The sequence below is a fragment of the Pleurodeles waltl genome, chromosome 12 (genome assembly GCF_031143425.1).
Source record: "Pleurodeles waltl isolate 20211129_DDA chromosome 12, aPleWal1.hap1.20221129, whole genome shotgun sequence".
Lineage (NCBI taxonomy): Eukaryota > Metazoa > Chordata > Amphibia > Caudata > Salamandridae > Pleurodeles > Pleurodeles waltl.
In genome coordinates, this window is record NC_090451.1 from 483,130,040 (window position 1) to 483,144,068 (window position 14,029).

Sequence of the window (14,029 nt, forward strand, 5' to 3'; positions counted from 1 at the left end):
CCACTGATTGACTTCTCACATACAGCTATTAAAACGGTCTACCACTTCATCTCAGTTCTTAGTGACTGGAATGATCGAGTGTTGTCAGCATAGGAGGTAGGCATGAAACCAAACGAGCGAATTAGTCTGGCTATAGGTGCGACATACAGATTAAAAAATGTAGGGCTAAGTGAAGAGCCCTGGGGGACACCGCATGGCAAACAATATGCTGGTGCCCTAAAGTCTCTACAAGTCACTGTAATGGATCTGTCTCTCAAAAAAGATTCCAGAATCTTCAATGCAATGTCGCTAATCGCTGCTTGATGGAGACGAGATATCATAATCTGATCTGGTGTAGAGTACTGCACGTTAGAGTGGAGTGGCATGGAGTATAGTGCCATAGAATGGTGTGATGTACAGTGTAATAGCAGACAGTGATTTGTTGTAGAATGGAGTGATGTATAGTGGAGTGGCTTACAGTGGAAAATTGTAAAATAAAGTGCTTTACAGAGGATTAGCATACAGTTTAGTGGTATACAATGAAGTGTCATAAAATGAAGTAGCATAGAGTGTAATAACATTCAGTGTAGTGGCATAGAAGGGAGTGGGGTGGGGGAGTGGCGTACAGCGGATTAGCGTAGAGTGGAGTGACATCAAGTGGCATTGAACATAATAGTCAAAGTGGAGTGGCACAGAGTGGAGTGGAATACAGTGGAGTGTTGTAATTGAAACAGATGTACTGTGAAAGTGTCTCAATGGATGTAGATTTAATGTGGCAGTAAAACAAATTATATGGTGTAAATGCTTTGCAGTATGTGTAAATAGTGTAAGTAGTGTTAAAGTTATCATTTTTAAAACACTCAGGCCCTCATTTCAACATTGGTGGTAAAAACCGCCTACCACCGCGGTGACAGTCACCAAATGACCATTGCCACGGCTACCATCCGTCTGCCATAATATGACCACAGCTGGATTTCCACCACAAGAAGGACGGATGGCAGTAAGGTGGCGCTGCTACCACCAGCAGCGCCATGCCAGTAGACTGCCACCAGCCGTATTATGACAAATAATACGGCCTGGCGGTGTTCTGCTGGTGGGCACTGCTGGTGGTAGCAGCACCCCGTACTGTCTCCTGCCGGAAGACCCTCTGGATCCAGGTAAGTCGAGTCTCCGACAAGGGGGTGTTGTGTGTGGGGTGTCTGTGTGTATGTGTGAGTGTGTGCGTGAATGCAAGTGTGTGTGTGTAGTGTTGTTTGCATGCATGTATGCATGTGTGTGAGTGCGTGTATGAATGTGTGTGAGTGCGTGTATTAATGTGTGTGAGTGCGTGTATGAATGTGTGAGTGCGTGTATATATGGAAATGTGTACGCGTGTCTGCATGTATGTTATGATGTGTGTGCAGATGTGTGCGTGAATGAATGTATGCATGCGTGTGTGTATGTGTGGATGAGTATGTGTCTGCGTGTGTGTGTGTTTTGGGGAGGGGTGTGGATGTGGGGGTGTGGGGGGTGTGTGGGAAGATTTGGAGGGGGATGGGGCCTCCTATCAGTGACAGGGAAGGAATTCCCTGTCACTGATAGTGCCTACCACCATGGTTTTCATGGTGTTACGAACACCACGAAATCCATGGCGGTAGGCAGGGACATAATACCACCGGCGGAACAATGGTGGCCGCCGTGGCAGTCGGAGTGGTACATTGCCAATGTCATATTGTGCCGGTAAGTACCACTAGCCTGTTGGCGGTACTACCGCCACATTAGCTCCAACTGCCGGGGTCATAATGACCCCCTTAGTTATATATCATTGCCACGGTATACAATAGTACGTTTGTGGTATACCCCGATGCATGCCCATTATCAGGCAGTATGTGACTAGTACAAGAGTAATGGGCGTGTTTAACAAACGTAAAAGGTAGCAATGTTGCTTTCAGTACATTTTGTTTGTGCTTTGCTCATTTTTGATTAGGACCTTAGATCTAGGTAAGTAGTAGGTTTATTGTTATTCCTTGCCTACCACCACTTTATCAAAGTGTTAACAGGAAGAGGATTGTGTTTATAATGTTTTATCATTTTTTACAGCAGTTTAGGGAGAACTGTTCATTTAAAATAAAAAGGTAATAATTTATGCAGTAATTTGTAGTTAGTACTGCGGTACTTTATAGATTTTTTAGTAAAAAATAGGTTAAAATGAAAAATACTCTGTATTACACTATAGTTGTAAAATATAGGGTATTACAGTGTATTTTAAAGTTTTTTGCATTTGTTATTTTAATTTATGTTTGGTACTGTGATACTCCTGAGGTAGTACTGTGGTGCTCAGTACATTTTTAAAAAATATATAGAAACTCATCAATATTTTCCTTATCTATTACCACTTTAATAAAGTGGCTTAAGGCAGGGGAAAAATATTAAACCTAATACTTTCATACAACAAGGGTGAAACACAGAAAACACAATTTGGACCCGCTTTTATCTTTGCACCACCTTGACCATTCACCACAAACTTTGGATCATCCTCCAATGTAGAAGGGCGAATACGCATGCAAAGGTTGGTGGAGATTTGTAAGATGGGCGATTGTTATTAATGGTGAACAATCTGAGGAGTTCCTATTTCTGATAACTCTAACCATAACTACAGAGTGACTTTCACTAATCTGTCATGACAAGTATATAAAAAACTAAAAGAAAGCATGCATTAGAAGCTAAAAAGACAAATCAAAGTGGTAGCATCTAGCATTTTACTGTACCTTCTAACTAAAATAAAAATGAGAATTTTTGTATATTCTTTTGCTTGTGAATTAAATAACATTCCATAATTTCTTTGTGTTAGAAATGGGGTCTTTGGTTGACAGTCAGGTTACCTCCTGTTCAAGCAAGGACCCTCACTCTAGTCAGGGTAAAAGAGAATCACCCTCAGCTAACCCCTGCTTACCCCCTTGGTAGCTTGGCAGAGCAGTAGGCTTAACTTCAGAGTGCTAGGTGTAAAGTATTTGTACCAACACACACAGTAACTTAATGAAAACACTACAAAATGACACAACACCAGTTTAGAAAAATAGGAAATATTTATCTAAACAAAACAAGACCAAAACGACAAAAATCCACCATACACAAGTCAAGTTAGTAATTAAAAATCAAAAAGAGTCTTTAAGTACTTGAGTCAAAAATCCAGCCGCACGATGATTTGAAAATCCCGCCGCGCAGGTTGCGATCTCCCAGCCTCCGTCAGCGATGCTGCGCGTCGTTTCTCCTGCTCCGTGCGTCGATTTTTCGGTCGCGTTTCCTGCGAGCGTCGTTTCTCAGCTGCGGAGCCGGCGGCGCGTCGTTTTTTCAGCCGCAGATCGGATTTGCGTCAATCTTTTCCCCGCACGGCACTCTGTGCATGGATTTTCTTGTCTTTAGGCTGCCGGCTTCTCCTTTCAGGGTCCCAGGAACTGGATGGGCACCACAGGGCAGAGTAGGAGTCTCTCCAGAGACTCCAGGTGCTGGCAGAGAGAAGTCTTTGCTGTCCCTGAGACTTCAAACAACAGGAGGCAAGCTCTAGATCAAGCCCTTGGAGATTTCTTCTCAAGATGGAAGGCACACAAAGTCCAGTCCTTGCCCTCTTACTCTGGCAGAAGCAGCAACTGCAGGATAGCTCCACAAAGCACAGTCACAGGCAGGGCAGCTCTTCTTCCTCAGCTATTCAGCCCTTCTCCAGGCAGAGGTTCCTCTTGGTTCCAGAAGTGTTTCTCAAGTCTGTAGATTTGGGTGCCCTTCTTATACCCATTTTAGTCTTTGAAGTCACCCTTCTTCAAAGGGGACTCACACCTACTTGTGAAATCCTGCCTTGCCCAGGCAAGGCCTCAGACACACACCAGGGGATTGGAGCCGGCATTGTTAGAGGCAGGCACAGTCCTTTCAGATGAGAGTGACCACTCCACCCCTCCCTCCTAGCAGAGATGGCTAATCAGGAAATGCAGGTTACACCCCAGCTCCCTTTGTGTCACTGTCTGGTGTGAGGTGAAAAACAACCAACTGTCAAACTGACCCAGACAGGGAATCCACAAACAAGGCAGTCACAGAATGGTTTAAGCAAGAAAATGCTCACTTTCTAAAAGTGGCATTTTCAAACGCACAATCTTAAAAACAACTTTACTAAAAGATGTATTTTTAAATTGTGAGTTCAGGGACCCCAAACTCCACATGTCCATCTACTCTCTAGGGGAATCTACACTTTAATCATATTTAAAGGTAGCCCCCATATTATCCTATGAGAGAGACAGGCCTTGCAACAGTGAAAAACAAAGTTGGCAGTATTTCACTGTCAGGACATATAAACCACATTACTATATGTCCTACCTTATCCATACACTGCACCATGCCCTTGGGGCTACCTAGGGCCTACCTTAGGGGTGCCTTACATGTAAGAAAAGGGAAGGTTTAGGCCTGGCAAGTGGGTACACTTGCCAAGTCGAATTTACCGTTAAAACTGCGCAAACAGACACTGCAATGGCAGGTCTGAGACATGATTACAGAGCTACTTATGTGGGTGGCACAACCAGTGCTGCAGGCCCACTAGAAGCATTTGATTTACAGGCCCTGGCACCTCTAGTGCACTTTACTAGGGACTTACTAGTAAACCAAATATGCCAATCAAAGATAAACTAATCAACAATAGAATTTACAGAGAGAGCATATGCACTTTAGGACTGGTTAGCAGTGGTAAAGTGCTCAGAGTTCAAAAGCCAACAGCAACAGGTCAGAAAAAAATAGGAGGCAGGAGGCAAAAAGATTGGGGATGACCCTGCATAAGCAAAAAAGTCCAACACTTTGTTTGATATTTTCTTTTTTAAAATATATTTATGTACTGCTTTCATTTTCAAACGGGGTCGGTCTGGGACAAAAAGTAGGCTTGGACACCAAAATAAAAGTGGTCAACGAATGCAGAGCATCTCTTTAACAAAGTGGTAATATATGGGAAATACACAGTAAAACCGTCTCACCTTGCCATAAAGTGAGCCCAAACCTGCTAAAAGAAAATACCGCCAACTCATTGATCTGTCAGACCAGCCTATAGAGCACTGCCTAACTGCCCCATAGGCTAGTCCGATCCTGGGTTCGGATTGTAGAAATTGCTTAGGTCAGGGTCTACGGATTCCTAAAGCCATTTAGCGGGGTCCACAGAAGTTAAAAGGTTATGAACTGCTGATCTAAACAAAGTATGTCACTCATAAAGAAAGCTAAACAAAGTGGGAATGAGCGAAAGTCCATTGACCTGGGGCGATTCCTGCGAGTTAGTACGTTATGCTGGCAGCTAATCTCGGATAAACAAAAAGGGAAAACTGCCACGTGTTTCCTAGCTCTTCTGTCAGCAAAACGTGTTAAGTTGGAGATTTCTAAGACAACATACACACTGAATGCACCCAGAAAAGTGTTCAGACCCCTTCTGCACTGGTGCAGAAACAAACAGCATCATGGCACAGCCCCTGAAGTAGAAACATGAATAGAGAAATTCACATGATCTCAAGATGTGATTTGGAGGTGGGGTGGGAGGGCATTGACTCAAGGGGTAATGAGGACCATCTCCAGTACTTTACATGGGATGATCATGTCTTTTATAGACAATAATGTGTAAAAGACATTCATATTGTGAAGTGCCTACCTTTGGCCTTTAACAAAATGCCCATAAGTTAAAAGGCACGTCACATGAGCGCTCATATAATTTGAGAGAAGTATTCCCTTTGACCCGGTAAAGCAGTACCAGCAGAGAGACAAGCAACCTATTCTTCTATGTTGCTTCACACCTTAGCTCAGTAAAGGCTTGGAGAAGAAATAGCTAATAAAAATGTCACTGTTGATATTATGTGTTCCTAAACCCTGGAGACTTTTAAATGATCATATTCTATTTGACCCACAGTAAGTGTTGCCTTGTAAACGGAATTATTGTTCAATTCACAGCTGGGAGATAATCCTGTTCTCAGCTTCCAAATTAAATTTCATTTCTCCTGAAAAGGAGCATACAATGCTGCCAAAATCAGGGTCCCTGTAGACTCCAGATCCTCAAATAATAAAATAAAAGACTTACTCACTTGGGCTTCACAACATGTATTTTTCTAGGTGTTTTAATACAGTAAAACAACTTAAAAATATAATACGCGTTTCCAACTGAAAGAGAATTGCAGTTTACATTTTATTCTTTAAAAACCCCACTGATTGTGACAGAACCAGCTAGACAATGGCACACCCACTCCTATCTTTGGCATCATAGTGTACTGAACAAGGTTGGTTTTACTAAACAAATATTCACATATTTCCATTGTTTTGGGTGGCGGTCTTCAATAGTTAATGTAATTTTGTTAATCACGAATACATCACTGCAGGTCTCTCGGAAATGTACTCACTGATGTTTGTGAGCCTATTCCATGTAACGGCCTGCTGTTCAGGCCCTTATTAAAAGTAGCTCTGTAAATGGGCCAGCTTTTCCCTACAACCGGATTTACAGATACTGGGGGTACTGGTAAGTGCAGGGTGGGGATAATACAGCGCATTAACAGTTGTACATTGTGGATTCACTAATAAGGAACTGTTAGGGGAAATTGGTCATTCCGGGTTCGATTCCCAATGTAATTCCTCAGTTGTGGGCCAGAATTGGGCCTGGAGGTTTGACTGCTTTTATCAACCAATATCTCTCGGCGGTAGGGTGCTCCCACAGATTTCATGGTTCATATGCGGCCTGTAAATTATGTTACCAGAGCCATCAGAACTAAGAGGCCACTAGTAAAATAGATTCAGTAGGATTTGTTGTTTAATTTAATTAATACAGATCTCCCAGAAATCTCACACTGTTCTTGGGCCAATCATAATTCCTGCATCTCCATCATGAATTTCCTGATGAGATTATAGTTTCCATATAAATCCTTATAACTTCCTTTTTTCTGGGTGCTGTATGGTGAGCTAGGGCTAACCCACTTAAAGGGGAGTGGTAATGGAGTACAGTCGTTTATACAATTGCTTAGATGTGACTGTTTAACTTGTTTTATTTTCTTTTAGTTTTTTTCAGTTTTATTTGCTATGTTCAAAATGCTTGTTTATTTAATTTTTTCGTTTTACTTTACGTTTGGTTTAAATGTTCTGTTAGGCTTAACCATGCTGAGGCCACTTATTGCAAATTATATTTCCTTCTAAATCTACAAGATACAGTGCATTTCTATCCTCTCCCTCTGAGCTGGAGCACAAATTGCTGCATAGCACCAATGTAAGTACCCTTGCACCATGCTGCAAGAATGCCTGCAATGCAGGGATGGTTGTTTTTGTGCAGGAAGGGACACCTTCCTGCTCAAAAACAATCACAAGAGGTGTTTTACTCTTTCTACCGGCCGCCAGGGCCACCGACCACGGGAGCACCGCCAACAGGCTGGCGGTGCTCCCACGAGCATTCTGACCGCGGCGGTTCAGCCGCGGTCAGAAGCGGAAAGTCGGCAGTCCCCCGCCGACTTTCCGCTGCTCGGGGGAATCCTCCATGGCGGCGGAGCGCGCTCCGCCGCCATGGGGATTCTGACACCCCCTACCGCCATCCTGTTCCTGGCGGGTCTCCTGCCAGGAACAGGATGGCGGTAGGGGGTGCCGCGGGGCCCCTGGGGGCCCCTGCAGTGCCCATGCCAATGGCATGGGCACTGCAGGGGCCCCCATAAGAGGGCCCCGCAAGGTATTTCAGTGTCTGCTTTGCAGACACTGAAATACGCGACGGGTGCAACAGCACCCGTCGCACCTTCCCACTACGCCGGCTCCATTCGGAGCCGGCGTCCTCATGGGAAGGTAGATTTGCCCTGGGCTGGCGGGCGGCCTTTTGGCGGCCGCCCGCCAGCCCAGGGCAAATCTCAAAATACCCTCCGCGGTCTTGTGACCGCGGAGCGGTATTTTGACGGGGGAACATTGGCGGGCGGCCTCCGCCGCCCGTCAATGTCAGAATCACCCCCATAGAGAGGAACAAATTGGAACAATAAAGATATTTCTCCACGTTGTGTTCTTCTTACACCACCCCTGAGCTGGTAGACAACTACAGCTGAGAACGAGTGTACGGTGTGTCAATTTTTATATGCTGAAGATGGCCTGAGGTGGAAATAGTAAATAATACAGAAACAAAGAAGGTTATTGAGTTTCTTAACAAGATGTTTAAAAAAGAGGGCCTTTTCCAAACCCAATATGCTAGCCAACAGAGTCCAATGGGTGATGGACGTTTTTTAAGGGAGAGAGGGCTAGGATACACAAAATGTGTTTTACTGCACCCAGGGGAGACTTAACCCCTTCGCTGCCAGGCCTTTTCCCCCTCAGGTGCCAAGCCTTTTTTTGGCGGTGTGGGGCAGTTCGCGCTTAGGCCCTCATAACTTTTTGTCCACTTAAGCTACCAACGCCAAATTTGCTTCCTTTTTTTTCAACATGCTAGGGATTCTAGAGGTACCCAGACTTTGTTGGTTCCCCTGAAGGAGACCAAGAAATTAGCCAAAATACAGCAAACATTTAGTTTTTTTCCAAAAAAAAGGGCTTCAGAAGAAGGCTTGTGTTTTTTTCCCCCTGAAAAAGGCATCAACAAAGGGTTTGTGGTGCTAAAATCACCATCTCACCAGCTTTCAGGAACAGGCAAACCTGAATCAGAAAACCCAATTTTTCAACACAAGTTTTGCATTTTACTGGGACATACCCAATTTTTACTATTTGTTGTGCTTTAACCCTCCTTTCAGTTAGTGACAGAAATAGGTGTGAAACCAATGCTGGATCCCAGAAAGCTAAATAGTTCTGAAAAGTAGACAGAATTCTGAATTCAGCAAGGGGTGTAGCTCCTACAAGGGTTTCCTACAGATAATAACAGCTGAAATAAAATAATATTGAAATTGAGGCAAAAAAAACAGCCATTTTCTCCATGTTTTACTCTGTAACGTTTTTCGACGATCTCAGATTTCTGAAAGCAATATACTGTTACGTCTGCTGGACTCTTCTGGCTGCGGGGATATATAAGGCTTGTAGGTACCCAGAGCCAATACATTAGCTGCACCTTGCAATGGGCTTTCATTCTATACCGGGTATACAACAATTAATTTGATGAAATATAAAGAGTGAAAAATAGGTGTTAAGAAAACCTTTGTATTTCCAAAATGAGCACAAGATAAGGTGTTGAGAAGCAGTGGTTATTTGCACATCTCTGAATTCCAGGGTACCCATACTAGCATGTGAATTACAGGGCATTTCTCAAATTAGCGACATTTTTTACTCGCTATCTTACATTTGGTAGGAAAACATTTAAAGAAACACAAGGGGCAATAATACTTGTTTTTCTATTCTGTGTTCCTCCAAGTCTCCCAAGGAAATGCCCCAAAACACAACCTGGACACATCACATTTTCCCAAAGAAAACAAAGCTGTTTTTTGCACAGTGCCTAGCTGTGGATTTTGGCCTCAAGCTCAGCTGGCACCTAGGGAAACCTACCAAACCTGCACATTTTTTAAAACTAGCCACCTAGGGGAATCCAATATGGGGTGACTTGTGGGGCTCTCACCAGGTCCTGTTACCCAGAATCCTTTGTACACCTCAAAAGTTGGTAAAAAAAATCACTTTTATCCTCACATTTCGGTGACAGAAAGTTCTGGAATCTGAGAGGAGCCACACATTTCCTTCCACCCAGCATTGCCCTAAGTTTCCCAGATAAAACTGGTACCTCACTTGTGTGGGTAGGCCTAGCGCCCATGACAGGAAATGCCCCAAAACACAATCTGGACACATCACAGTTTCCCAAAGAAAACAGCTGTTTTTGCGAAGTACCTAGCTATGGATTTTGGCCTCTAGCTCGGCCGGCACCTAGGGAGACCATACCAAACCTGTGCATTTTTTAAAAACTAGACACCTAGGGGAATCCAATATAGGGTGACTTGTGGGGCTCTCACCAGGTCCTGTTACCCAGAATCCTTTGTACACCACAAAAGTTGGCCAAAAAAACACTTTTATCCTCACATTTCGGCAACAGAAAGTTCTGGAATCTGAGAGGAGCCACAAATTTCCTTCCACCCAGCATTCCGCCAAGTCTCCTGCTAAAAATGGTACCTCACTTGTGTGGGTAGGCCTAGTGCCCGCAACAGGAAATGCCCCAAAACACAACGTGGACACATCACATTTTCCCAAAGAAAACAGAGCTGGTTTTTGCAAAGTGTCCAGCTGTGGATTTTGGCCTCTAACTCAGCTGGCACCTAGGGAAACCTAACAAACCTGTGCATTTTTGGAAACTAGACACCTAAGGGAATCCAAGATGGGGTGACTTGTGGGGCTCTCACTGGAATCAGTTACCCAGAATCCTTTGCAAACCTCAAAATGTGGGTAAAAAAATACACTTTCGCCTAACATTTCGGTGACAGAAAGTTCTAGAATCTGAGAGGAGCCACAAATTTCTTTCCACTTAGCATTCCCCCAAGTCTCCCGATAAAAACGGTACCTCAATTGTGTGGGTAGGCCTAGTGCCCACAACAGGAAATGCCCCAAAACACAACGTGGACACATCACATTTGCCCAAAGAAAACAGAGGTGTTTTTTGCAAGCACCTACCTGTAAATTTTGGCCTCTAGCTCAGCCGGCACCCAGGGAAACCAACCAAACCTGTGCATTTTTTAAAACTAGTGACCTAGGGGAATCCAAGATGGGGTGACTTGTGGGGTTCTGACCAGGTTCTGTTACACAGAATCCTTTGCAAACCTCAAAATTTGGTTAAAAAAAGCATGTTTTCCTCACATTTCGGTGACAGAAATTTCTGGAATCTGAGAGGAGCCACAAATTTCCTTCCACCCAGTGTTCCCAAAAGTCTCCTGATAAAAATGATACCTCACTTGTGTGGGTGGGCCTGGTGCCAGCAACAGAAAAAGGACACAAACTTGTAGAGATTATGGGGATAGCACAGCAAGTTGATAAGCACATATTTTTCTTTTATCCATCTTTTAGGATGACTCTGCTTTGGGGACCCACACAGGTGAGGTATCATTTTACTTGGGAGACTGCGGGGAACGCTGGGTGGTAGGAAATTTGTGCCGGAACGGTGATCCTACAAAGAAAAGTGAGGAAAATATGCTTTTCTAAGCACATTTTGTGGTTTGCAGAGGAGTCTGGGTAAGAAAATGTTGAGAGATCCAGGCACGCCAGACCTCCCTGAACTCCTGGGGGTGTCTAGTTTTAAAACATGTCTGGGTTTGGTAGGTTTCCCTAGAGGAAGGCCACATCCAGGACCAAAAACATAGGTCCCATCTCCCCAAACACAGGTAGTTTTGCAATAGATCATTTTGATGTGTCCACGTACTTCTGTGATGTTCCAAACACTAAAATTGTGAAAAGAAACACACTTAGGTTGTGTTAAAAAGACCCTTCATCCACCAACCAAGTTGGTGGCATGCTTCATCATCGGGGTCCCACCCAAGGCACCTAGCGTGTCATGGGTGTACTGTGACGCCTTTTTACAGAGGAGCAGGTTTTGTTATTTTTACCACACATACTGGTTGGATTTGGCCCAAGAGTGAGTGATGGTTCAGTAGATCAAATTTTATTAACAAGAGATTCCACAAAAATGTAATGCACTGTTAATAACTGAAAGCCCAAAAAACTGAACCAATGACTCACAGCTTGTGAGCTGTAAAGCCACCTCAAGGCATCAACCGCTTTACAGTCGATTCACACACCTTTCATACATGACATGCACAAGACCATTCACGCCACTGGCCACGGGCCAGCACATTACAACCCTCACATCGACAGACAGCGACACTCAAGGGCCCATCACTTACATACGCCCACATGCCTGATACAGCAATCACACCAGCTGATGGGAGTATGTGGACTGGTGTTTGTCTGGCAATGTGTTGCCGTAGCCAACACCAAGTCAATATTTATCCGCCAGCCAAGCGCCACTCCATGCACACCGCCAGCCAAGCTCCACCCCACTCACACGGCCAGCCAAGCACCACCCCACACACACTGCCAGCCAAGCGCCACACCACGCACACCGCCAGCCAAGTGCCACCATCACACACATCCCCAGCCAAGCACCACCCTATGCACACCGCCAGCCAAGCGCCACCCCATGCACACCACCAGCCAAGCGCCACCCCACCCACACCACCAGCCAAGCGCCACCCCACCCACACCGCCAGCCATGCACCACCGAAACACACACACTGCCAGCCAAGCGCCAGTCCATGCACACCGCCATCACTTTTTATTTTGTTTTTAAACAGCAAAGAAACCACTAATTATAAATAAGTACAAAACTACAAACACAAAACCTGTAACTGAATGCATGACAGTAATGCCAACAGTGAAACTAAACATATGAAAATTTAAAACAGCAGTTTATGTTCACGGTATTTCCCAATAATTCTTCTGTGTGTGGTAGCTCCTGACACAGCTACCTACACACAGACAAGGCTTTGAAGGACAATCAGGGCAGTACATCCTAGTCTCCTTCCTGATACCTCTTCGAGCATAGACTCTACATCTCTTAGCAGGAACGTTTTTTTTGGCCTTGGGAGGAATGTGCTGAGCAAAGTGCAGATCTTTCAATCTATCCACATCCTCCACCATTGCTTCTCTAGGAACTCTTGCCTGTTCCAGCACAGCAAGGCTCTCTATGATAGACTCCTGAAATTTCACAAATGTCATCCTTGACTCTGGAGAACTATCCCTGAACACAACAAAAGCATCATCCTTGACTCTGGAGAACTATCCTTGAACACAACAAAAGCATTAAAAGTTGCCAAGTGGAACAGATGAACTGCTAATTTCTTCTACCAAATATAAGCCTTACGAGCAGCAGTGTAAGGATCCAACCTCTGATCTACTTTATCAACAATATCCATGTGCTTATTGTAGTCTACAATGCACACAGGTTTGCGCACTTCAGCAACTTGACCCCAAACAGCCACAGGTTAAGTTCTCCCATCATGGATGGTAGTTAGCATCTACACATCCCTCCTGTCTACAAATTTCAAAGCTAGCAGCTCATCATTCCATAAGGCAATGCACTGTCCCTTCTCAAGATTTTTACAGACAAGCACTCTTGGATAGCCTTTCCGATTAGAGCGGATTGTGCCACAAGCAACAGTGTGCACTCTGAACAACTCCTTGAACAACTGAACTCCACTGTAGAAGCTATCTACATATAAATGGTGACCTTTCTTAAACAGTCGTCTACCAAGTTCTCACACAATTTTCTCACTAACCCCAAAATTGGGCGGACAACCAGGGGGGTCAATACTGGAATCCCTATGGAAATTATAAACATATCCTGTACTACTTTCAGACAGCATATACAATTTAATTCCAAACCATGCCCTCTTGCTGGGAATGTACTGCCTAAAAACCAAACAACCCTTGAACAGAACCAAAGACTCATCTACAGAGATTTCTTTGCCTGGAACATAGATCTTTGAAAAACGATCAACCAAAAGATCAAGGACAGGTCTAATCTTAAAAAGACGGTCAGAATCAGGGTGATCTTGTGGCAAGGCTAAAGCATTATCTACAAAATGCAACATGCGAAGAAGAAGCTCATACCGGTTACGACTCATGATTGCAGGAAATATAGCAGTTGGCATCAAGGGACTAGTAGAATAATATGAAGACAATGATGGCTTCCTTATCAGCCCCATCAAAAAAGTTAAACCCAAGAACCTTTTCAACTCCTCCAGATTTGTGGTAATTCACCAGCTAGCTCTAGAGTGTGGCCAACGTCTGGCAGCGTTGTCCCTCAAATCCCGCTCTGCATACAAATTAGTCTGCTCAACAATCTCTTCCAAAAATATATCATCTATAAACAACACAAAGAAGTTGACAGGCAAAAAGTTTTCCGCATTAACTCGACACCCTGGGAAACCAGAAAACGCAGACAACTGTGGCTGCTCCATGTTTGGCGCAACCCACGTTTCAGGTATTCCAATGGGAAGCCTTTCAGCCGCTGTCTGCTGCACCACTGGCACATCAGTGTCCTCCTCTAAAACAGGCAGAAAATTCACTTCCAGAATCTTGCACTTCCTCCTCTGCCTCA